This window comes from Pleurodeles waltl, chromosome 10 (genome assembly GCF_031143425.1).
Source record: "Pleurodeles waltl isolate 20211129_DDA chromosome 10, aPleWal1.hap1.20221129, whole genome shotgun sequence".
NCBI classification, from domain to species: Eukaryota; Metazoa; Chordata; class Amphibia; order Caudata; family Salamandridae; genus Pleurodeles; species Pleurodeles waltl.
Genome location: NC_090449.1, coordinates 822879198 through 822905500, shown reverse-complemented (window position 1 = coordinate 822905500; position 26303 = coordinate 822879198). Strand labels below are relative to the sequence as shown.

General features: G+C 43.6%; 1 protein-coding gene across 2 annotated transcripts in view; it reads left to right on the top strand.

Moving 5' to 3' along the window:
* ULK4 (unc-51 like kinase 4) overlaps positions 1 to 26303 on the top strand; it is a 1615551-nt gene that overhangs the window by 683622 nt on the left and 905626 nt on the right. The window lies entirely within an intron of this gene.

Here is a 26303-nt window from a genome sequence, read left to right as displayed (position 1 = left end):
GGTTATCTGGTTGCACTGGACCTGGGCAAAGTCACAAGTGGAGTGGAGCCTACAATGAAGCGTGGGCCAGCTACAAGGACCGAGCTAGGCCTGCTGAAGGATGTACTTTAAATCCTGGTTGCATATCATTGAAAGGTTCCTCGTTGAGGATCCATTGCACACTGGTGATTCAGGGCTGCAATTCGAGGTCCTGCATGAAGGATGCATCACACCGCAGTGATTCTGAGGAGCTGTGAGGTTCTGCATCGGGGATGCCTTGCAGTGGAGGTTGTGAGAGGCTGCGAGGTCCCACATCTGGGATGCTTTAAGCAGCAGCACTTCTGATGTAAGGCTGCAAGATGATGCATCGGTTTTGCTTGAACCACAGCTAGGAGCTGTGAGGACCCACATTGGAGATGCTTCAAGCAGTGGTCGTTCTGATGCGAGGCTGCATGTGATGCATCCGTTTTGCTTGAACCACAGCCATGCTGGCAGAGGATATTAAGGCCCACTTCCAAGGGCTGGGTGGCACCAGATGGGGGCAAGACTGAAAAACTTACAGCAGACAGAGTCCAGGAGCTGAGTTCAAAGAGGATGAAGCCTTTTCTGTCCCTGATGCTCTGATTAGGAAATCAGCCAGCTTATGCCTTGGAATCACTCTGGTGTTTCAGGGTTCAAGATGCAAGTCCATTCTGTAGGAAAATGGGCCATGTTGCCATTACCCCTCCCCCCCCACACACCTTTTGCCTGATATTGATGCTGACTTGACGGAGAGTGTGCTGGGACCCTTCTAACCAGGACCCAGCACCAGTGTTCTTTCACTAAAAATGTACCATTGTTTCCACAATTGGCACACCCCTGGCACACAGATCGGTCCCTTGTAAAAGGTACAAGTGGTACCAAGGGCCCTGTGACCAGAGAAGGTCCCTAAGGGCTGTAGCATGTGTTGTGCCACCCTAATGGACCCCTCACCTAACACGTGCACACTGCCATTGCAGATTGTGTGCATTGGTGGGGAGAAAAAGGCAGAGTCCACATGGCCTCCCCCTCAGGGTGCCATGCATACAAAACACTGCCTGTGGCATAGGTAAGTCACCCCTCTAGCAGGCGTTAAAGCCCTGAGGCAGGGTGCACTATACCACAGATGAGGGCATAGCTGCATGAGCATTATGCCCCTACAGTGTCTAAGTCCATACTTAGACATTGTAAGTACAGTGTAGCCATATTAAGTATATGGTCTGGAAGTTTGTCAAAACGAACTCCACAGTTCCATAATGGCTACACTGAATAGTGGGAAGTTTGGTATCAAACCTCTCAGAATAATAAACCCACACTGTTGAGTTTATTTAAAAATGCACACAGAGGGCATCTTAGAGATGCCCTCTGTATTTTACCCAATCCCCTAGTGTAGGACTGACTGGACTGTGCCAGCCTGCCACAAGCAGACGAGTTTCTAACCTCCTGGGTTGAGAGCTTTTGTGCTCTCTGAGGCCAGAAACAAAGCCTGCACTGGGTGGAGGTGCTTCACACCTCTCCCCTGCAGGAACTCACCTAGCCGTGAGCCTCAAAGGCTCAGGCTTCATGTTACAATGCCCCAGGACTCTCCAGCTAGTGGAGATGCCCAGCCCCCGAACAAAGCCCCACTGTTGGTGGCAATTCCAGAGGGATAATTAGGAAAAACAAGGAGTCACCACCTCAGTCAGGACCACCCCTAAGGTGTCCAGAGCTGAAGTGACCCCCTCCTTGCAGAATCCTCCATCTTGGTTTGGAGGACAGGGACCAATAGGGATAGGAAAGTGCCCCCCTCCCTGAAGGGAGGGGGGCACAGGAAGGGTGTAGCCACCCTCAGGGGCTGTAATCATTGGCAACTGCCCTCTGATCCCTAAAAAGGCCCCTAAATCTTGAATTGAAGGGCTCCCTGAACCAAGCTAGTCAGATTCCTGACGACCTCACAAGAAGAAGGACTGCTTAGCGGAAACCTCAGCAGAGAAGGAAAGGAGACAACAACTGACTTGGCCCCAGCCCTACCGGCCTGTCTCCTGCTTTTAAGAACCTGCAGAAGAAAAGCGACACGTCCTGCAGGTCCAGCGACCTCTGAAAAACCTCCAGAGGACTGCATACATCACAGAGGATCAAGAACTCCGGTGAACAGCGGCTCTGTCCAAAGAAGGACAGAAGAAACCTCTTCTGAAGGACTCCCACCTCACTCCAGAATTGTAAGTCCTAACCGCTCTGCACCCGACATCCACTGCCCGAGTCCAGGTGGCCCAACCGACCAGCGAGATTACTCCCAGGTGACAGCGACCACATGCCCACCCTGGGTTGACCTCTCCGCCCCTCCACAACAACGCCTGCTGAGGGAATCCTGCGGACCCCCCTGACCGCGACTGACCGGTACAAAGATAACTGATGCCAAAGGACCCACTGCACCCGCAGCCCCCAGGCCTTGGAGAAATCAACATCCGGTGTAGCAATGATCAACAGGCAGCCCTCTTCCCTGTCTGACCGGTGGTGTGCCCGAGATTCACCCCCCTGGACCTCGCCTGCAGGACCTGAGTGACCCCCTGAGTCCCCTCATAGAGTTTCATTGGAAGCCCGATGCCCTGTTTGCACCCGGCTGCCCCAGTGCCGCTGAGGGTATGGGATTGGTGCGTACCTGGGGCCCGTCCAGTGCTCCTCTGATCACACACCCCCTGTTCTGCCTTCTGAGCCGCAGGTCCTTACCTGCTGGCAGACCGAATTCTGAGTACCCCCTGTCTCCATAGGAGCCCTCATTGAAATTGATCAACTTTGACCTCTGCACCTGGCTGGCCACGTGTTGCTGGTGGTGGGTGTTTGGGGTTTACTTGAACCCCGAACGGTGGACTACCTATAACCTGGAGACTGGAACTGTAAGTCATGTACTTACCTCTAAAACTGTACTTTATTTTCTTCCCCCAGGAACTGTTCTGAAAATGCAGTGTCCACTTTTAAAATAGATACACTCTGTTTTCTTAGAACTGTTTACTTGACTAAAGTGAAACAAAGTTACATTGATGTCTATGCTAAGTACTTACCTGCAACAGTATTTACTTCTGAGCTGAGTCTTGTGGTTCTAGTAATAAAGTAACAAAAATATATTTTTCTATATAAAATTCTATTGGTCTGGAATTAAGTCATTGAGTGTGTTTTTCTTCTATTGCTTGTGTGTGTAGAACAAACGCTTAACACTGCACTCTGATAAGCCTAACTGCTTGACCACACTACCACAAAGAGAGCATTAGTATTATCTATTATTGCCTCTGTCAAGCCTCTAGGGAACCCCCAGACTCTGTTCACACTATATCTCATTTTGATATAGTATATACAGAGCTAGCTTCCTACACATTCTTTCCATACAGGTAGTAGCACTGCAGGGCGGCGGAGTAGCAGTCCTTGCAGCAAAGCAACACAGCAGTCCTTCTGAGACCTCCACATGTCCAGAGGTGTTCTGAAGAGTTCTCTCTGAGGGTCCAATATTAATACCTTCTGCCAGCTTTGAAGTAGGTGAAGGTCCTAGAGGGTTCCCCCACCAAAGGTGTTTGCAATTTCCTGCCTTCTTGTCCTGGCTGTAGCTGGTCTGGGGACACAGGTGTGCTGAGGCAGAGTCTTGTGATGTGCAAGTGTGATAGGTGACAGCTGAGCCCCCTATCAAGTCAGAGATAACCAATCCTGCCAACTCCTATTCCCCCTTTGTCTCACGGTCTGTAGTGCTTAATTTGTAAATAAAAACGTGCCGGTGCCCAGAGCTCTTCTCTGAAGCACACAGCTGCTGCAGTTAAATGTGTGGCCACAGAATACTGAGGCAGCTTAATCCTGAAGCCATCTCGGGCCTCTTTAATCCATTTACAGTCACTCTCCTCCCATTCAGCTTACTCTTGCAGCTGTCTACCTTCTCCCATTGTGATGCTTTTTCGTTTTTCTCTTCCTCTGTCTTTCCCATATGTGTCTTTTGCTCGTAGTAAATGCTTGAGGCAGAAGAATAAGTGCCGCCCCTCATAAATAAGTGCTGGTGCCCCGCACCGGAAACTACTGGCTCAAATTAAGCACTGACTCTCTGTGAATAATACACAAAGACCAGCTGCAAGCTACAGATAGTGATGTGACCCAGTATACAGCCTGCAGGCACCAAATGGTTGGGAAAAGAAAATACCAACTTTTTAAAAGTTGCATTTTTTGTGTTGTGACTTAAAATCCCACATTGCCATTAAAGGGGTGTTTAAGTTAAAGTTATCATGTAATAAATGTGGTAAGTAACCCAATGTTGCTCTTTGGGAGAGGTAGGCCTCACAGTATTTAATAAACAAATTTAGGGTTTTTTCACTACCACGGCATGTACAACGTAAAAGTACATGTCCAACTTTTTAAATAAACAGTATCCTGCCCTAAGGGCTGTTCAGGGCCCTACACTTCTTATATGTATTAAATAAGGGAGGTTTTGATCTGCCAAAATATTTATTTTGTCAAGCCAAAATGGCTGATTAAACTGCACACATCAGCGACAATGGCAGCCTTGAGACATGCTTAAAAGGACTGCTTAAGTGGGAGGCACAATAATTGCTGTAGGCCCTCTATTGTTATGTGATTCCAATAAAAAATGTAGTATTAGGGCAGCAGAACTTCAGGTTGAGAGGACTGAGTCCATCTTCACCATCAGAAATTGTTGAGCCAATTCCTAGCTAGCTGACAGTGCCTCATCTGAACCTCCAGCCTTCCCGGGGTAGCAGATGATTACAGCAACCCCGAACAGGACACTCTGACTCCCAGAAGGTCGTGGAAACAGATCTTACCCCTTTCTTTGTTTCTTTATGCACACCCAGGGTAAACACAAGAAAGATATGAATAAATGTTTATTGAAGCAATCATATTCTTGCATAAAGAGAATGAGCTGCAATTATTAGGCAGATGAAACAAAGAATAACCAGCGTTACTAACATGGTGAAAAGGATATACAGTATAGCCAAGGTGATATTACATCGATAACTTCGTACCTAGCACTATCTACATTCTGAGAGGATAGTGGGTGTACCCTCTGCCTGTGCCCGATCTAATAGGATAGCCTGAGACCCCCATTACTGGAGAGCTGAACCAGGGTGCTGGTCTAGAATGAAGATGTCAATCCTTCTCTATAAGATAGAAGATCTGGGTCAGCAGAGCTGCATGTCAAATACACGATTCGTTCCGGGACAGTAGTGGCCGGAGTGTTCCTCTGACCTCTCTGGGGCAGTGCATTGGTTATATAATCAAAGCCACACTGTGTTAGAGGCACAGTTCTAAAGCAACGATATGTCTAGATGTTAGAAGCTCTCTTCGAGCAGGCAACACAAGAACTAGCCTTGAACAGATTGTACAGTTTACATATGGAGACAAGCTAACTAAAAATCAGCAGCATATACAATGTATTCTTGTGATAATATAATGTGTAAAATACCATTGCTAAAAAGTGATGTCAGTCTAAAACGTATCAAATGTAAAATATAATACTAAGCTAAAATGGAGAGCTATCATTTGCCCAGGAAGGCCACACAACACTAGTGCATTCAAGTTACAGGCCCTGGTACTAGGGATATATAGGTAAATTGAATGCGTAAATTGGGTGTAAGCCACTTTTTCCATGTTTAAATGAGAGAGCACAAGCACTTTAGCAGTGGTAAAGTGTGCAGTCTGAAAACTGGCAAAATAATTCAGCAAAAACAAGAGGAGTAAAGTAAAAAGTCTGAGGGAAGACTAATGCTGACAGAGCTAACATTACTTAATTGGATTCAAATCTCACATTGGCTTTCTTGATATCATCTGCTTTTGAGCCATTGCCCTGTTTGACATCTCACTTTGAAGACACTTTTTGTTGGTGGCAGTAACTTCAACGTTTCGAGTCAGAGAACTTCATGCCCTCCCAGTAAGTCCACCATTTACAGTTTTCTACCAAGATAAGTTGGTCCTTAGCAACAGCCCAGCATTCTTACCTAGTGTGGTTTGTGCATTTCAGATGGGCCAGTCTACTACCCTTGCATTCTGCTCCCTCCTACGCACTGACCCAAGGTGGAGGAGCGACTACACAATCATGTGTGCAGCGTCATATTACGTTGTCCATTTGCAATAGGACGGAGAGTATTTTCAGCTTTTTGTGGGTTTCATCGAATCCTGAGAAGGCCAGGGTGGGGCCCAAATGCCCATTTTATCTTGGTTCATCTTTCATATCAAGATTTGTTATGTCTTATTGTATCATTGCGCTATTGATTTCCCCCTGCATATGTCGATTGACTGCGGAAAAAGTATCAGGAACTGATAATGGTTGGTGCCTCATATACTATGGAGTTTTCATTATTGAAAGCAGTTGTGACAGGTTTATAGATAAAGCTGCGTATAGCCAGAGTGGTGTAGCAAGTCTGCAATGGGCTGTAGTGCAATAAAAATACCTAGGCCCCCCTCACTAAGGTGACATTTCAGTCTGTCACCTGCCCCCGACACTCCACAACCTCTTTAGACAGAATCTGCATCTGCCATATCAAAAGTCGCTACCATTCTCAAATTCCCTCTATTATATTTCCACTTCCTACATTATGTTTCTGCAATTCAAAGCCATAACCCTAAAAACCATTACCAAAGTTGATAGGTTTCGCCCTTGTAAGTGCACGCACACTAAGACATAACATGCAGGGTTACTCCACTTACACTGCTGCCCTCCCATAGGCACATCTCTCACACTGCACTCACAAAAGCATATTTGACACTCAGGACTCACACAGTGCCAACTTTTAACCTGTGGACTACATATGCCTTTCTCTGCACTCACACAGGCAGAACCTTCAATCTGTAGACCACTTAACCTTAATTCAGACAGGTACATCTCTCGAAATGGACTCACAAAGCATGGTGGCCATACTGCACTCATTCAAGCACACTGCTCTTACACAGACACACCTCTCACTAGGAAGGAGCAGACTTTGGACAGATGCTGGCATAAGAGACACAGGCCGAGTATCTGGTGCATCAGTCCACTAGTTTAATTCATAGCTGCTGATCTAAGCTACACTGAACCCAGATTGTCCACTGAGGTTATCTAATCTCCCATAAGTCACACTTGGACCAGCAGTACTGACTATGTCAGTCTGAACTTTGAGGACTTTTGTGGGGAAGAATGTTGGCATGCAAAAAAGTCCCACTTTCGTTCTCAAAAATAAGGTGATGATTTTCTTTGTAGTGCAAGTTTATGCTAAAATAAAAAATGGCAACTAAATGTTTAGGGCATGTGCTTCAATAGAAAACTTAAAAAGCAAGCCTTTGCACTGAGCTGCCATGTTGGAGCAGTAAAGAATGAGAGAGTATGTAGAATACCATTTCAAGATGGTGGCATGGTTTTGAAGCTTGCAGCAGTGATGCCTAGTTCTTTGCATAAAATGTTGTGGCCCAGTAGCGATGGCAGCCCTGCTGCCGGTACTCAATTAACATGTGAGCTGCTGGAGGTTGTACTAAAGAAAATATCTTGTGAGTTCCAGAGAAACACAGAGTAAACAGGCATAATAATGTAACTTAGACTAACAGACATCCTAAAGACCAATGGTTATCTACTAGGCAGAACCAAACATTGGCAACAAAACCAATGGCTCAAGAGGATTGATCCAATGCCCAATTCTTTGCATGCTGTTCTTAAGGGCTGGACTAATATGTGAATGACACTCTGATGTATAACTGATGTGACCTACCTAAATCGATTTTTTCTATGTAAGATTATGTATTATTTTTTAGAAATATGAGGCCGGTGTTACAGCTAAAACCGTCTTTTGGTCAAACCTAAAACACACAGAAATAGATAAAGCGCTGGTTCACACGTACAAGACATAGAGCACTGGTCAAGAGAGCACAGTCTTCCCTGAAAGACATGGAATGAGTGTGATACTTCAAGACCAGTGCAAGATCCTTTAAAAACGTGGAACAAGTCAGCTACTGCAGTGTCAGCCAGTGCAAGCTTCCTTCAAGACATGGAACAAGTATGGTGCTGCAGGGCCAGCCAGTGCAAGCTTTTTTCAAAGACATGAAATCAGTTTGATAATGCAGGGCCACTGCAAGTTTCCTTCAAAGACATGAACAAAGTATGGCATTGGGCTGCACCATTTAACGCTTCTCCTAAATACAACGAACAAGCAGCATTCCAGACGTGCATGCATAGCAAGATTTCCATACACAAAACAGGTACAGCTCCATGCAGGACTAGACGTTCCCCTCACATCCATAGAACACATACCAATCTGCTCAGAAACAATAAAAGCTGTCCTCTGATGCACAGTGCATGTACAGTGTCTACAGCAGCAGCCCAAGCCTGGGTGGGGGGGGGGGTGTGGGTGTATATATATATACACACACAGCATTCGCATCACAGGTACAAGATGATCATCAACAGCTGAAACTAAGATATCCTCCTGTTCAAACCAGGCATCACACTGACAGCAGCATCTAAGCTTTTTTCAGGCACAGCATACCCAGAGTAAAGTATAGAGGTGTGTGAGTCACTGACTGATTGAGCCACATGCTAGGCTCTGATTTAGCTTGAGGTCCTTTTGCCCTCTCCAGCCCAATATGAGGTAAGTGTTCTTGTGGCTTCCACCTGCTACCAGTGCACAGACCTCATACACCAAGAAAGAAAGACTAAATATTTAACTTTGATTTCAAAGAGAAGCCAGAAATGGTTATCAATCTAGTGGCTGAATTGCGCAATGTGGGACTAATAAACCTGGTATCAACCCCGGCTTGGTGCTTGACCAAATTGTGTGATCATAGGCAATTATTTTATTTTATTGTGTTGCCTGTTTTTTAGTACTGCGTTTGAGAAATCCTTGAAATATATTAGGATCTGTGATGTACAAAAAGTTCTCTTGCTTTTCATTTAATTGACTATAATGTTGCTCCTTGTAACATAAGAATATAGTCCACAAATATGATGCATATGACAACTGATTTGCTTCTTAGTATTAATGGTATTGTTGTCGGAGTGGGGGGTGAAAAATTAAATCAGGCTACCAGGGCTGAATGTTGCAATCGCCAGTTTACAAAAAATTAGCATGCGCACTGCCTGGCTATTCAGTGTGCCCTCAATTATGCCCTCACAGTGCCCCCAGAGGTTCTTCAGAAGATTCTGCTACTTGGAGTCTAGTGCCTGCTCCTAAAGGAGTCAGACGGAACTAACTGCAAACTCCCAGTGCTGAAAGAGTTCCTTGGCTCAAGTCCTTGAACAATTTTCAGACTGTTGGTGCTGTCATTAATGTTACATCACTGAACTCATAGTGATTCTGAAGAAATCCAAGCATCACAAAAAGAACACTTGTTGCACATGAGCCGTGCTCATTCAGCAGGAGAATAGCAAGGATGTAGTGTGCGGCTGATTTTGCATTTATGGGGCACCATGTCCCAAATATATTACTGAAGTATGGTGTGGTAGTCACAGTTCTTTACAGACAGTACATTTTTCTTTGTAATGACCAATAAATTTGCACAGACATACAATTTTGCTGATAAAACTCCATAGCGCACAAATTATAATGTGTGAAATTGTATTTTTTTGTCAGTGGAAAAGTGGGAATATTTGTCATTCTGATGGATACAACTACCTGTGGATTCCTCACCCTATGAATTCTCCCAGTGGGGCAGCATTCATCGAATTTCTTTTTCCTAGCTCTTCACGTCGACGAGGACGTCACAATTGCACGGCTTCTTATGCGACTCCGTCTGACGTTATCGGAGCCATAAGAAGTCCTCGCCAGTGTGCTGATGTCAGTTCCCTTTTTTCCGGCCCTAAACGCTAATAGTTTTTCTACCTCTCTGTAGTTTCTTAACTGTATTAAGGAATTGTTTTTTAGTGCTACTATGTCTCCAATGAGGAAATCCGGTATTAAACCTTGTACCGAGTGCAGAGGCCACATGTCGGTGATGGATTCGCATGAAAATTGCCTCTGGTGTCTGTACTCTGATCACGACGTGGCACGTTGCTCGTCCTGTCAGCGTATGAACCTATAAGCTCTGAAGGAAAGAGAGGCTAAGCTTTTCCTAGCAAAAGCTAAGAAGGAGAAAAGAGGTTGCCGAAGATCGAAGACACAGGATACTTTATCGCACAGATCTTCATGGTCTCATAAGAAGCGATGCCCACAGCATGAGTCACGACGCCATCCATCCCAGGATCAGTCTCAGTCTCCTCCGAGACTGTGCCGCACGATGTGGGAGGTCAGCCCTACTGTGTCTCCTGAGCCTCAGATTCCGGAGACATCTCCGTCGCTGACTTTGATCAAGATCTCCGAGTCCCCAACAAGTCCAAGAGCTCATTTTTCTCCTGCATCCTCTTATGTTCAGGAGTTTGAAGTTCGAGGGACAGATTCAGTTCAGCCAACGCAAGGGAAACAAGAGTATCCTGCCTTCCTGGCTCCGGGAGCAGTTCCCTCTTTATTCCTCAAAGCTAAGTTTAGCATTTTTAATAGGGCGATAGTCTCCTCTGGTGCACCTGCTGGTCCCACGAGTCTGTTGGCTTTCACGCTGGGGCTGCCGGCGCCATATAAACAATCCCAGTTTGTGCCCTTTTTACCAGTGACTTCTTGCAAGGGTACTGGCTTGCTGCCGATGATGTCACCACCTCAACCCCGGATGACGACAGTGCTGATGGAGTGGATACCGGTGCCGGATAGATCCCATCGGCGCGGAGTGTGGATTCGCCTCTCTCCCCTCCTCCACCAGTGTTACTTTCTTCTTCGAAACCTGTGTCTTCGATGTCGGCTAACTCTCTATCGATGCCGCGTTTGGAGTCCAGGGTGAGGTCGAGAAGGAGGGTCTTCAGACTGTTGGAAGAGCAAGAGTATCACGAACAACAGCTATTGGAGGATGGAGAAATCCCAGGGCCTTCAGGTGATTTCCAGGTCTTAGACTCTGCTAGTGGGTTAGATACTTCCCCTGAGTGGGAGCTTCTATCCCTTGGAGGTGAACTCACAGCAGAGGTGACTGGTTACCATGGGGTGATAAGGAAGGTGGCAGAATTTTTGGACTTGTCACTTCTTGCATCAGATTAAAGACCAATATTTTGACAGAGGTTTTGCATCCATCAGCTTCCTCTTCTAAGCCCCTCCTCCCTTTTAATGATGCCCTGACAGAGCCCATATTGGAGATATGGAGGAAGCCAGTTACCACACCTGCGGTTTATAAGACTGTAGCCAGAAGGTACAGGTTGCTCGAGGTGATATGCAGTTTTTGTCCCAGCACCTAACACCAGAGCTTGGTGGTGCTAGCTTCTTGTTCTGCAAGGTCAGCTCTGGGTTTGTTCCCTACAACACCATCTGATAGGGAGTCGAAGCGTTTGGAGGAGTCTGCTAAGAAGCGCTTCTCCTCAGGAAGCATGACCTTAAAATCTCTGAATGCTACATGTGTACTGTGGAAATATATCTATGCCTTAATGGATACAGCAAAAGAAGTTGTCCCAAAATTGCCACAGGATGTTTAGGGCATTTTAGTGAACTGTTGCAGGACAGTCAAATGGCAGCAAAGCAGGTCATTCAGTCACATCTGGACACTGCAGACTCAGTTGCTAGAGCCATGGAGACTTCCGTTGCGACTAGGAGGCATGCTTGGCTCAGAGGTTCTGTATTTTCCTCTGATGTTCAGGCTACGTTGAGGGACCTCCCATTTGATGGTGTAAAACTGTTTGGGGCTAGGGCGGACTCAGCCCTGGAAAGATTCAAGGATAGCAGGACTATTGCAAAATCTTTGGGTCTTCAGGCTTCTTCTTCTGTGCACTTCAGATCTTTCTGGATCTTTCCGGAGATTCAGAGGGTTTGGCCGTGGATCGTCCTTTCGTGGAAGGCAACAGTCCAATGTCCAGCAGCCTGCCAACCCTCTCTACAGGTCCTATAGGGGCAGTGGGAGAGTTAAAATGCAAGGAGCCACATGGCAGCCTTCTGCCTCATCCTCATCCTCTGGGGGAATCCAACCAGGGAAGCAGCCCTAGTTCTCTCTCCATTTACCAGCATGTTCTACCCATAGGAGGAAGGCTGTTACATTTTTTTCACGAGTGAGAGTTAATTACATGAGACTCTTGGGTGCTGAACATAGTGGGAAAAGGTTATGCCCTTCCTTTTGACTGAATGGGGTAATCATGAGTTCTTTTTCTCTCTCTCCAGAAGTAGTGGATGTTATCTTATCGGCCAGGAGACACTCCATCAACACTGTCTATGCCCGTAGATGGGTGAAATTTTTACTTGATGTGGAGAGAGACAAATTGATCCCTTGAAGGCCCATTTATCTGATATTTTGCTTTTTGCTCTTTCCTTAGTGTACCAAGGGTTGCGCAGTTGCAACAGTGGAAGGCTATTTATTAGCACTGTCGGCTTTTCTTTGCCTTCCTGATCAGCCTTCCTTATTTAAGTCCCCTATAGTTCTTAGGTTCCTTAAAGGATTAACTAACAAGTTTCCTCCCACTCGGTTTGTAATGCCTCAGTGGGATTTGAATTTGGTTCTGAATTTTTTGATGCGTTCACCAATTGAGCCTACGCATACTTGCCTGTTAAGGCTGTTAGTTTTAAAGACAGTTTTTCTAACAGCCATTATGTCGGCTAGACGTGTGAGTGAGCTTCAGGCTCTTGGTGTGAAACCACCTTTTATTACCTTTCACGCTGACAAGGTGGTTCTGAGAAACAAGGGAGTCTTTCCTTCCTAAGGTAGTCACTCCCCTCCATCTGGGACAATCTATAACTCTTCCGTCCTTTTACCCTCCTCCCCATCCATCAAAAGAGGAGAAAAAGCTGCATTGCTTGGATCCAAGAAGGGCCGTGAGCCTCTATGTAGAAAGGACGAGAAACTTCAGAATTGATAATCAGCTCTTCATTGGATATGTGGGCAAAATGAAGGGCAAAGCTGTCCACAAAGAGGACTCCTTCAAGGTGGGTCATTCTTTGCATAAAGATTTGTTATTCACTAGCAAAGAAGGTTCCCCCTGAGGGCATTAGGGCCCATTCCACCAGGGCTAAGTCTGCCACTTCGGCTTCGGCTACAGGTGGCTGGTTGCTGATATTTGTAAGGCAGCAACTTGGGCTTCCCTCCACACCTTCGCAAAGTATTATTGTATAGACTCGGAAGTTAGGAGGGATGGCCATTTTGACCGTTCTGTTTTGCAGGACTTCTTGGTTTGACCAGTCGGGCACCCACCTCCGAGTGTGGGACTGCTTTAGGATTCTATTCATAAGGTGAGGAATACACAGGTAGCTGTATCCATCAGAAGAACAAGTTACTTATCTTCGGTAATGCTTTTTCTGATGAGTACAGTAGCTACCTGTGGATTCCTCACAGTCCTACCCGCCTCCCCATTGCCTGTCCGATCATACCATGAGTACTTTAAAAAATTTTGATGGTATATGTATTTGTGTGTATATTTGATTTTTATATGTATATTTTTATAAAGATATATATATATATATATATATATATATATATATATATATATATATATATATATATATATCCACACTTAATCCCCTTGATACAGAGAAGGACAGCACTGCGTGGGAATCGTAATTCATCAGGGTTTATTGGCACAAAAGAAAAGAACGCGTTTCGGCATTGCCGCCTTCATCAGCTTCTAATTCGCCATTTTGTTTTTCTTCATATATATCACATTATCTTTACGCTCAATCCCAATCTACGTTACAACCAATTTGTCTTTCAGTTGAACTTTCCATCATAACATTTTTTTGTATAAATATAAATATACATATACTTTATGTCGGTCGCCATATGCATACATAAATGAATAAAGAAATAGGTCTTACTTTGATACGGATTACCCACATGTGCACTGTGAACCGGAATGACCCAAATATATATACAACGATGTGAATAGAAATAAAAGTGTGTGTGAACAATACAAATAAATAACAGTAAATACAAAACCCCGTTATCTCGGTGTATATATGTTGTAAAGTATTTTTTTAGGGGTTGAATTCCCAAATGGATTTGTACTTAAGTTACAACTCATGAAAGTAGACTACCCCTTGATTGGTGTAACTGATTTTAACTAGTCTGCAGCATATTATATAGTTACCCTGCATTTTATCTCCTCAAATGTGTTTCCTGAATTTTATATTTGAATAACAAACATTACCATCTGTATATCATGGCTAATTAATATATAGAGGTAAAGCTAATTTCTACCTCCTCGAGTATTTGCATGATGCTGATTAAATCAATTCATTAATATAAATGTATGTATAACTCCTCACTGATATTCAGCCCATTTGGTTCCTTCGTATCGAGTGATAATATGTATCTTGACTCTAATTTGCGCAGATTTTTCTCTCGGTCTCCCCCTCTACTGTCTCTAGTTATTCCATCAATTACACTGTAGCGTAGCTCCTCTATTTTCCCTCCATGTATCTCATGAATGTGTCTGGCTACTGGATATGTGGTATCTTTGTTTGTGATGGCTCTTAAGTGTTGCAAGACTCTCTTATATACCTGCAATTTTGTACTGCCCACATATAGTTTCGGGCAAGTACATTTCAAGATATAGATCACATAATCACTTTTACATGTGTATCTTCCTTTTATAGAGTGTACCGTCCTGTTGCTAATGGTTACATTTTTGATATTTTCTCCACTTTTGCATGCTTTACATTTCATACACTTATAGAAGCCATCTGTGTATTGAACCATGTGGTTTGTTTGTTCAATTGTCTGATATCACTTTTCACTAGAACATCTTTCAAAGATTTGCCTCTTCAATAGGTTATTTGTGGTCTCCTTATCAAACTCTGTCCTATTATACACTCCTTACCACATGCCAGTGCTTTTGTAATAAATTGTGTACTTGGTCATGTGCTTCATTGAAAGTTGTAATGAATCTCACTATTGTTCCAATATTAGCACCACTGTTTATCTTATTCTTGCTTCCCTTTGGCGAGAATAATAGATCTTCTCTAGCTCTGGATTTTATTTTGTTGTTAGCTCTTTCAAGTGTCCTATCGGTATATCCTCTGTTATGTAATCTCTTCTCCATGTCTACCTGAACTTCTTTAAACTTAGTCTCAGTACTAGATATCCTTTTGGCTCTCATCATCTCACCAAATGGAATACTTTCTTTTAACGGTTGTGGATGATGACTGGAGGCGTGTAAAATGCTGTTACCTGCGGTTGGTTTTCTAAATACTGTGGTTTCTACCCTGTTATGTTCTATCATCACTTTTACATCAAGAAACTCTGTCTCACTTGCATGTATCTTACTTGTAAATTTTAGATTGCACTTATTCTTATTTGCTTCTTGTGAGAATTGTAAAGCACTGGTCATATCCCCTTTCCAGATGATAAAAATATCATTGATATATCTCAACCAAAGTACAATATGCTGGTTCCACTGATCCAGGGGGGGGAGATTGAGTACTTGTTTTTCCCACCACCCCATGTACAGGTTTGCGTAACTCAGTGCGAAACAGGTTCCCATAGCAGTCCCGCATTTCTGCTCAAATATGTCATTGTTATAAAAGAACATGTTATGTCGTAGACACCAACTAATCATGCTGATTAACATTCTGCTGTGTTGGAAAAATCCGATAGGTCTCACTCTCAAGAAGTGTTCAATAGCTTTCATCCCCAAATCATGGGGTATACTCGTGTACAGTGCTGTTACATCTAGCGTCATGAGGAGGAAATCATCCTCCCACCCAATATCAAAGATTCTTTTTAAGAAGCCAGTGCTGTCTTTCAAGTACAATGGCAAGCTCACAACTAAAGGGGATAGGAATTTATCTATGTACTGTGACAGGGGTTCAAAGAGACTACCTCTACTTGAAATTATGGGTCTCCCAGGGGGGTTTCGCTGCGTCTTTGTGTATCTTAGGTATTAAATAAAACACAGGTAATTTTGGGTAGTCTACTTTAAAAAATCTATATTCATCTTCCGAGATTAGACATTTGGTTTTCCAACTCTGTAATTCTATGTCGAACTGCTGTTTGACATTCTCCACATATTTCTTATCTATCTTTTCATAGCATATCGGGTCATTCAATTGTCTGTATGCTTCTTCCATGTATTCTTCGATTGGCCAGATTACAATGTTTCCACCTTTGTCTGATCCTCTCACCACTATTTGCGGGTTATTGGTCAGCTTTTCAAGGGTCTTGATGTACTTAGTCTTGATCTTCCTTGTTTTCTCCATTTCTCTTTTTTTCAATGATTTTAGGCCTTTGATTATAGTCTCTGAGAACTGATCAATTAGGTCTCCACTGGATCCTGGCACAGTTTTCGATCTTTGTTTGAGTCCTGAGATCTCCATTTTGTCCGTTATTCTAATGTTCTCATCCATTTCCCACAATTCTTTTAATAATGTTGCATCCTCGATTAGTAAATTGTCAGTCGATTGCTTCTTTATGATATCCCTACTGATTGTTAATGCCTTTTCTTCCTCTCTGGTTTTATTGTTTTTAAGAGTATGGATTTTTAACAACTTCAATTTTCGTATAAACAAGAAAAGGTCTATCCGGCTTTGCTCGTACTCAAAGTGATTGGGTTGACAGTATGATAATCCCAGTGACAGGTTCTTAATGTCGTCTTCTTCCAAGTCAAGCTTTGACAGATTCACAACTGTTTTGTCATCTGTTAATATCGTTTGTTGCTGTGGGTTAATTTCTCGTGCCCTTCTGCGTAAGTTTCTTTTCCCCCCTCGTCTCTTCTGTCTCTGCCTCTTCCTCTTGGTCTGGCGCCTCGCCATGGTCTGTGATTGGATCTGCGGTCTCTCCTTAAAAAATCTAATTCGTCCTGTAAAGTTGTTTGTATGTGTGAACCTGTTGATTCTTCAGCGTCTGTATCTGAACTTTCGCTGATGTCCATATTTGATTTACTTCTTTCGTCGTTTGTGTATTGTTTTTGTGACTCACTTGTTCTTTGGTTCCTCCAAAAATCAAATTTTTTGGCATATGTATATATCTGACCTGTTTCATAGTCAATTCTATCCCTATTGAATTTTCGCTTTTTCTTCTGAATAATTTCATCTTCCATTTTACCAAGCCGTTCTTCCATTGCCTTATTTAAGGATTCTACTATTTTTTTTATCTGTGAAACCGTCTATATCCTTGGTCAGGCTGTCGATTTTTCCTAACACTTTGTCCCTGTCACTCTGAGCATACTTTATCAAAATTCTCATCATTCCTGCCGAGCTATGTGCGTTGTGTTCGGCCAATTCTTTTAGCATTTCCGGATTGGGATCATCATAGGCAGGCAAAATGGAAATCCATAGGCCCCTTGGGACTCTATTTGCTTCCAAATATCTGTTCAGAGACTCACACTCCCACCATTTATTCATCTCCTTTTTCTTTAATCTTTCAAGTTCCTTGAACTTGTCATAGATATCTATTCGCCTCTCAAAGTGATCCATATTCTGTGTGGTGACTTCTGTGGTATCAGTGAGGAGTTATACATACATTTATATTAATGAATTGATTTAATCAGCATCATGCAAATACTCGAGGAGGTAGAAATTAGCTTTACCTCTATACATTAATTAGCCATGATATACAGATGGTAATGTTTGTTATTCAAATATAAAATTCAGGAAACACATTTGAGGAGATAAAATGCATGGTAACTATATAATATGCTGTAGACTAGTTAAAATCAGTTACACCAATCAAGGGGTAGTCTACTTTCATGAGTTGTAACTTAAGTACAAATCCATTTTGGAAGTCAACCCCTAAAAAAATACTTTACAACATATATACACCGAGATAACGGGGTTTTGTATTTACTGTTATTTATTGTTATTTATTTGTATTGTTCACACACACTTTTATTTCTATTCACATCGTTGTATATATATTTGGGTCATTCCGGTTCACAGTGCACATGTGGGTAATCCGTATCAAAGTAAGACCTATTTCTTTATTCATTTATGTATGCATATGGCGACCGACATAAAGTATATGTATATTTATATTTATACAAAAAAATGTTATGATGGAAAGTTCAACTGAAAGACAAATTGGTTGTAACGTAGATTGGGATTGAGCGTAAAGATCATGTGATATATGTGAAGAAAAACAAAATGGCGAATTAGAAGCTGACGAAGGCGGCAACGCCGAAACGCGTTCTTTTCTTTTGTGCCAATAAACCCTGATGAATTACGATTCCCGCGGAGTGCTGTCCTTCTCTGTATCAAGGGGATTAAGTGTGGATTTATAGCGAGGTAGCGCTCGCAAGGTGACGAGCACCGCTGACGGTTTGGAGCAGGACTGGTACTCTAGTTGGAAGTGTTTAATATATATATATATATGTGTATATATATATATATATATATATATATATATATATATATATATATATATATATATATATATATATATATATATATATATATGTATATTTTGAGTTGGCACATGTTGTGCTTGTGATGTCGGTATTCACCCGTTCACCTCGAAGGCGCAGTAAAAATGGTGAAACTGACGACATCTTGCCGGTGAGGACTTCTATTGGCTCTAAAGACATCAGACTGAGTCACTTGCGGAGCCGTGCAATTTTGACATCCTCGTCGACTTGAAGATCTAGGAATAGATTTTAGTTGAATGCTGCGCATCAGGAGAATTCATAAGGTGAGGAATCTACAGGTAGCTACTGGGTCCACCAGAAAAAGTTTAACTGAAGATAAGTAACCTGTTCTTTGTGCATCACCAAGCGAGTCCTTGATTTGTTTTGACCCTATTAAAATCTTTGTTTCCATCACTCTTTAAAATGAGAAAAACTCTTGATTTGTGCTTTCCTGTTAATTTATTTTTAAAAGTCTGCACAATTCATGTATAGGTATTTAAACTGTGTTTCATGTAAAAGAAAGCAACATCCTACAGATTTTCTTTTCACACCGGCAAGGTTTTCACGTAGCTCGAGTTACAAACTTGTCACACTTTGCAGTAAGCGAAAGAAAAGTAAACACTATTCTCCATTTCAAAAGAATAAGCACTGATTTGTCAGAAGAATCAACTCACATTTGACTTCTCCTTTTGAACTCACAGCAAATGTAACACGTAAAAATCAAAATATGAAGTCCTCTTTAATGGTTTGTTCACATTCAGAACTTCAGCAAGGTTATTTACATGCCCCCCTGGCACCCGAGGGGCTGTTGTTGTCTGGTCCCCTCTCTCCCCTGGGCCCTGGTACATGGTACTGGCTTCAGGACTTGTAGCTATGCCCCTGTATGGCCAAAGGCGGTGCTGAAGAGGTATTGCTCAGGAAAAGTTTTTCTGGACCAGTGTGAAGCCTGGAAGAATAACTCATAAGATAAGAAATCTGCAGGAAGATTATGTATCCACCAAAAGTATTGTTAACAAAGGTAAATAATGTTTTCCCATGAACATTTCCATTGCAGTGTTGTGTATATGCACATCAGTGCTCATCAAGTTGAGTACAGGTTTTTCTTAATTTATTCACTGTAGGAAACAGGCTCTGTATATACCATATGAAAATTATATATACGCCCTCATTAGGACCCTGGCGGACAGCAGTATTTTGGAGAAAAGTACTGCCAACAGGCTAGAGCTACTCTTCCCCAAAATGTACCACTCCATCCGCCAGGGCGGTAACAGCCGCCGGGCAGGAGACTTCAGTCTCCAGCCAGGCGGCTGTCACTGCCCCACCCGCGGGATTATGACCCCACCTACCGCCATGGTTTTCTTGGCTTCCTTACCGCCACGAAAACCATGGCAGTAGGCACTATCAGTGACAGGGAATTCCTTCCCTGTCACTGATAGGGGTCTCCCCCACCCCCCTTCCCCTCCCCAGAGTCCCCCCCACCCTCCCTCTCCCACTCCAGACCCCCCCATAACATACACGCACATTCATGCACCATTATTCACACGGGTACACACACTCATACCCACATTCACCCACAAATGCATACATCCATTCACACACACATCCACACACACTGACATACACACACCAACGCATTCAGACAACACAACATAAACGCACACTCGCAACCATGCATGCACACACGCATCCCACACGCCACACACCTGCATTCACGCACACACAAACTTACACCCACATCCCCACACACACACACACACACATAACACCCCCCACCCGCCTCCCCTCTCTGAGCACCTGACTTACCTTATTGCAGAGGGGCCTCCGGCAGGAGACAGAACGGGTGTTGCTGCCAGCAGCAGCGTCAGCCAGCAGAACACTGCCAGGCCGGATCATGATACGGGCTGCGGCGGTCTACTGGCGTGGCGCTGCTGCTGACAGCAGCACCACCTTACCGCCGCCTGCCGCCATGGCCACAGCCGGAATTCTGCTATCCTTCTGGTGGAATGAATTCCGGCTACGGTCATAAAATGGCGGTCGGTCGGTAGCTGCGGCGACGGTGTTTTGGCGGCCATCGCCGTGGCGGTAGACGGTCTATACAGCCAATGTTATAATGAAGGACATAGTGTGCACAGAGTCCAGGGGATCCCCAGAGGCTTAACAGAGGCTAAAGTAGATAATACTAATGCTCTCTTTTGTGGTAGTGTGGTCGAGCAATTAGGCTTATCAGAGGGTAGTGCAAAGTATATGTTGTCCACACACAGACTATAGAAGAAGCTCACCCTCAATGACTTAACTGCAGACCAATGTTTTTTATACAACAAAAATATATTTGCCTTATTTTATTTTTAGAACCACAAGATTCAAGTTGCAGGTAAGTACTTCAATAGATTTGTATTTCACACATTTGGCAATAGTACTTTGTTTGAAATCGATAAGTTATACTGTTTTTGAATTATTGGCAACAATCTGTTTTAAAAATTGACACACTGCAATTTTCAGAAACAGTTCCTGGGGGGAAGAAATGTTAGTTTGATTTGCAGGTAAGTACAACACTTACAGTTTCAGTCTCCGGGGTTTAGGAAGTCCACTGGTTGGGGTTCAAGTTAACCCCAAACACCCACCACCAGCAACACGGGGCCGGCTAGGTGCAGAGGTCAAAGATGAGCAAATTTAACGTGAGCTCCTAAGGAGACTGTGTACTCAGAATTAGGCCTGTCTGCGGGTAAGTACCTGTGGACCAGGAAGGATTAGAGAAACACTGGAGGGGCCACAAGTAGACACCAAACACACACACTCAGTAGCACAGGGGTGGCTGGGTGCAGGGTACAAACAGGATGTCAGGCTTCCCGGGGGTCACTCAGAGGCTGCAGGCAAAGTCCAGTGGGTTGTCTCGGGCAGACCATAGGCTGGACAGGGAAGAGGGCTGCTTGCTGAGGGTTGCTGCCCCAGAGGTCGGGTTCTCCAAGCCCTGGGGGCTGCGGGTGCAGTGTGTCTTTAGGCCTCGGATATCTTCGTCTGGAGCTTCACAGTCAGCGGGGTCCTCGGGATTCCCTCTGCGGGCATCATTGTGGAGGAGTGGAGAGGTCAGCCCAGGGTGGGTGGGCACTTGCTCGTTATCGCCTGGGGATCCTCTCTAGCTGGGTGGACCACCTGGACCCTTGTCATGAGGGTCACGTGCAAAGTGGTCAGGACTCATACATTCGGAGTGAGACTGGAGTCCTTGGTTGTTGATTTTTCTTGGACAGGGCATCTGTCCTAGGGAGTTCTTGGTCCTTTTGGGTGCAGGGCAGTCTTCTGGAGCTTGGCAGAGGTCGCTGGTCCTGCTGGACGCGTTGCTGTTCTTTTGCAGGTTCTTTGAAGCAGGAGACAGGCCGGTAGGGCTGGAGCCAAAGCAGTTGTTGTCTTCCTTCTTCTGTGCGGGGGGTTTCAGCTAAGCAGTAGTTCTTCTTCTTGTCAATTCACCAGTAATCTGGTGTGCTGGGTTCAGGGAGGCCCTTAAATTGTAGATTTAGGGGTGTTTTAAGAGACAGAGGGCAGTAGCCAATGGCTACTATCCTTGAGGGTGGCTACACCCTCTTGTGCCCACTCCCTTTGGGGAGGGGGGCACAAACCTAATCCTATTGATCCTTGTCCTCCAAACCAAGATGGAGGATTCTGCAGGAAAGGGGTCACCTCAGCTCTGGACACCTTAGGGGTGGTCCTGGCTGGAGTGGTCACTCCTCCCGGTTTTCCCTGTTTTCCCTAATTTTCCCACCGGACTTGCCGCCAGAAGTGGGGCTTTGTCCGGGGGGCAGGCAACCCCACTAGTTGAAGTTCCTTGGGACAGTGTAATCCGAAGCTTGAGCCTTTGAGGCTCACCACCAGGTGTTCCTGTTCCTGTAGGGGGAGGTGTGAAGCACTTTCACCCAGGACAGGCTTTGTTTCTGACCACAAGAATACAAAGGCTCTTACCCCATGTGGTCAGAAACTTGTCTGAAAGTGGCAGACTGGCCAGTCCTACACTAGCAGTTTGGCTAACATACAGGGGGCATCTCTTTACTTGCTCCCTTTGGGTTTCCTGGCCCTCATTAGACCTTGGCACCGACATGGCAGCGGTTGCCATTTTCTCTTCCTTGGTGGTGGCACATTTTTCGGCTGCTATCTTGCTAGGTTGGCGATCTAGTTGCCTTCAGATCCACACCCTTATTAAAAGCCCAATGCTGCAGTCGTGCAGCGGACACGCGCAGCAGGTGCGGCTAAGGCTCGCCTAAGGCGAGCCCGTCTGCGCCAGGACGGGAACAGGGGCCAGGTCCCTAAGTTCTGCCAAAATAAAAGGTGTCATATACACCTCAGAGACTCCATCAACTCAGGTCATATCCATCTGACCTTTGCCAATCTGGTCCGGTCCTGAGTAATCATAAATGGTCTTGTCCCTCTTGTTTGTGGAGTCCACAAACTGAAGGAATAGTAAGTGCACCACCCAAATCACACTCAAGTAGTGTTTTTTGCTGGCTAATTGCTGGTCACTTCCAGCTCATAAATTAGATATTAGTCTGTTAATAAGTGATATCTCCCCCACAGCCCTGTTTCTGACTGAGACATGGCTACATGAGGGATCCTTGCCGGATGTTGATCTGGCACTTCCTCAAGGATATCAGATAATAAGATCAGATATAACCACCTCGAAAGGGAGAGGAATCGCCATTATTTATAAGGAATCTATTACAGTCACTTTTTGGCCACTTTAGATAACTGATTGTGAAAGTATGTTCTTCTCACTGTCTCTAAATCCCCAATTTACGCTTTTGGAAGACCTGGTCTGCACTCCCCCTGGCCCATCAGACAATTTTTTACACTCTGCTTCAGATTTAATGGCAGATTTATCATGTAAAAAACTAATTTCACAATTTTTGGTGACCGTAACATACATGCAGACAAGTCAGACAATGCAGCAGCTAAAGGTCTCCTGGCCGATATGGAGGCTTTAGAACTGGATCAAATAGTTAGAGGCCCTAGTCATGAGAAAGGACACACTGTTGACCTAGTTTTTAGCAATTTTGTTGGCCTAGTTTCTAAGCCTCCACTTCCATTAGCCTGGTCAGATCACTTCCTAATTTCACTAAACTTAATCATATCCTCCAACCCTAGTTCTACGCAAGTAACAGGTCAACCTTTCAGGTGCTGGCATAAATTCAATTCAGCAACTGGAACCATATCCTGATAGTCAGTAAACCCATCTATATTGACATGAATGACATTAATACAGACTAATTTAATGAATGGATCAAGGATAGTCTAGATAGTTTACTCCCTTAAAGCAAGAAGAAGGGGAGTTGCCAGAAAATGGGCACCCCATGGTTTACTCCTCATTTGCAAACTTTAAAAAGGAAATGTAGGCGTTTAGAAAGAAGTTGGAGGAAAACTTATGAACCAGCTTTAAAGGAAGAATATAGGAAAGCCCCTGTGATACACTTTGAGACAAAAGTGAAAGTCATCATTGTTGTGAGAGCACGGAAATAATTTATTTTGTCCTATTCCGGTGGTTGTGTTATTTTAAACACAGCAGAATTTCAGGCGGAGCGCTGTATCCTTCAAATCCAACATTGCAGGAAGTATGTAACTTTCCTTTTTCTGTTTTCCTTGAAGCATCTGACAATCACTCATCATCTTCTTCGCTCCCATGTATAACAGAAGAGCCTTATTTAGAGTTTGGCAATTCTCTATGCACACTAATTAACCAAAGATATCTCTTGCTTTTTATAGATGTCCGGCATGTGTCAAACTCTACATAAGGTCTGAAATCCGTCCTAAAAGCTGCAGTAGGTTTTTAAATTGGCTCATGTATACGTTTATTTTTATGAAACCGTCCTAAGGTGCCTTACTGGCTCTGGGAAAATATTTATGCCATATCAAGTCACCAGTGCCAGGTGACACTGTTTGACATCAGCCATTGTATCTTGCAATATTGACGGGCATGAGGACAGAGAGTATATATTAGACTGTTCCCTGCTAGTGAGATGAATTTCTAATTTTTCAGCCATTAAAGGACATTTGCATCCTCAGTGCAAAGTGTTTTGCAATCTAGTTTTTTAATCTGTTTTCAAAAGTGGAGGAGATGTCAGAGAGCTATGTCTGTTATGGATCCACACTGATTATGTTTAGGAGGTAAACATGATTTTGTGTGTTGCGATCTATATGAAAAGATGAACCCTAAAGCAATTATAGAAAGTGAATCAAAGCTCTTCATAGCATTGGTAAAGAGCAGGTTTTAGTCTCACAAAAAGGTCTAGATGCAGATTTAGAATTTCTTCACTCAAAAGGAAAACTTTCCTCATGACGCCATATTCAGAATGGTACGTGTTCACAAGAAAGATCATCATCTTTTTCTAGCCAGCTACTGGTTCTTCAGTTTTTGCCACAACTAATCTTCCCGCACAAGTCTATATCATATGCCTGCCTCAGCGTTGATGTCGGTGCCGGTTGCTTCTAAAAAGTTAAGGGTAGTGGCATCAGCTGTGACTCCTTTCTAGAGCCAGTAATAAAGGCTTTGGTCAAGTGTGTAACGATGACTAGGCTGGGACTGATAGCGTCAACGTTAGCACCAATGTAGATGGTTCCCTCTTTATCATTCTGTGTACATTAAAGAGTGAGTCAAAGGAATAGTTGAGGGATAAGGATTTTCCTAAAATTCAAAAGTTGGCTACATAGGATGCTTTTGCAAGTCTCTGGACCTATTTGATTTTGGTGCTGACAACATTCATTTTCATCATCATGGTTGGCAAACATATGAGAAGAGTAGAATAAGGGGAATCTATAGTAACACTCTACTTATCTAGGTAGCTCACCTGCTCGGTGGTACAAAAACAAACAACCCTTCCTGGAAGGGGATCAGCTTAATGTGAACTCCTCTCACCATAAGGCTCTATCCTAGCAGGCAAACCGTTTTGTTGCTGTATTCAAAAACGTGCCGACATCTTAAGAGGGCCTGCTGTGTTTAATGTTGAGTAAAATATTCATTTGGTACTTCGCTGTTTCTAGCTTTCTATTGCCTCTGACACATTCCATTATTTTTTATTTATTTGTCATTATATTCCCTCCTTGTCTAGATCTACTTGTGTTTTTTTTCATATTAGTCTCGAGTGGAATAACTGAACCTCATATTATTGCTTTGATAGTGTCTCAAAGGAGCAGTTCATTTACCTTCCCACCTCCTTTGCATTTGATGTCCTTGATTACACTCGGGTTTGAATTTTAATTTTAATAGTTAATAGACCGCATCCAGGTCTTGGTACGTGAAAAACGTCTCATCCTACTTTTGAGTATGGCTGTAAAATCCGAATGCAGAAAGCTTAACCAATGAATAAAAAATAGTTAAACAAACTTACGTATTCTGAAAGAGCAATAACGAAAACACCAGTTGTTGGGGGTTACATTATACAAACAGAGGTTAAACAAATGCTAACCAAAATAAAGGTACATGGCAAAACGAAGGGATATTTCTTTAGTGTACTGTACAAGTTACCTTTGTTAAAAATTCCGAAAACATTACTGACTCCTCAATGTCAATTATGATGGTTGTGCAAGTCTGCAATGAAACATAGCTACAATAACATGTCTAGCTTTGTTCGAATGTGACATTTCAGTGGGTGTAAGGAACAGAGCTGAAGCAACTGGCTGCTATTGTTCTCTGACCTTGAAAATCTGATGTACAGTTTTACATTTTTGTCTTGATGCTATGTTGGAAATATGTCACAAATAGCCGCAGTTTCGTAAATCACAGCTCCCTGTTGCCATAAGTAAGCTAGAACGAGTACAATAATTATAATACAAGACCTGAGTAAATTACATGGGAAGATGACAGATTTCACTGATCCCTCATGACTAAAGTGACAGGTTTCCTGTGGTAGCAGGTAATAGAAAATGACAAAACACAAATATATAATTTGTCTGAAAAGGAGAATGTCTTTTTGTGTAGGTACCGGAAAACACGCCAGAAAGGTGACATTTGTTC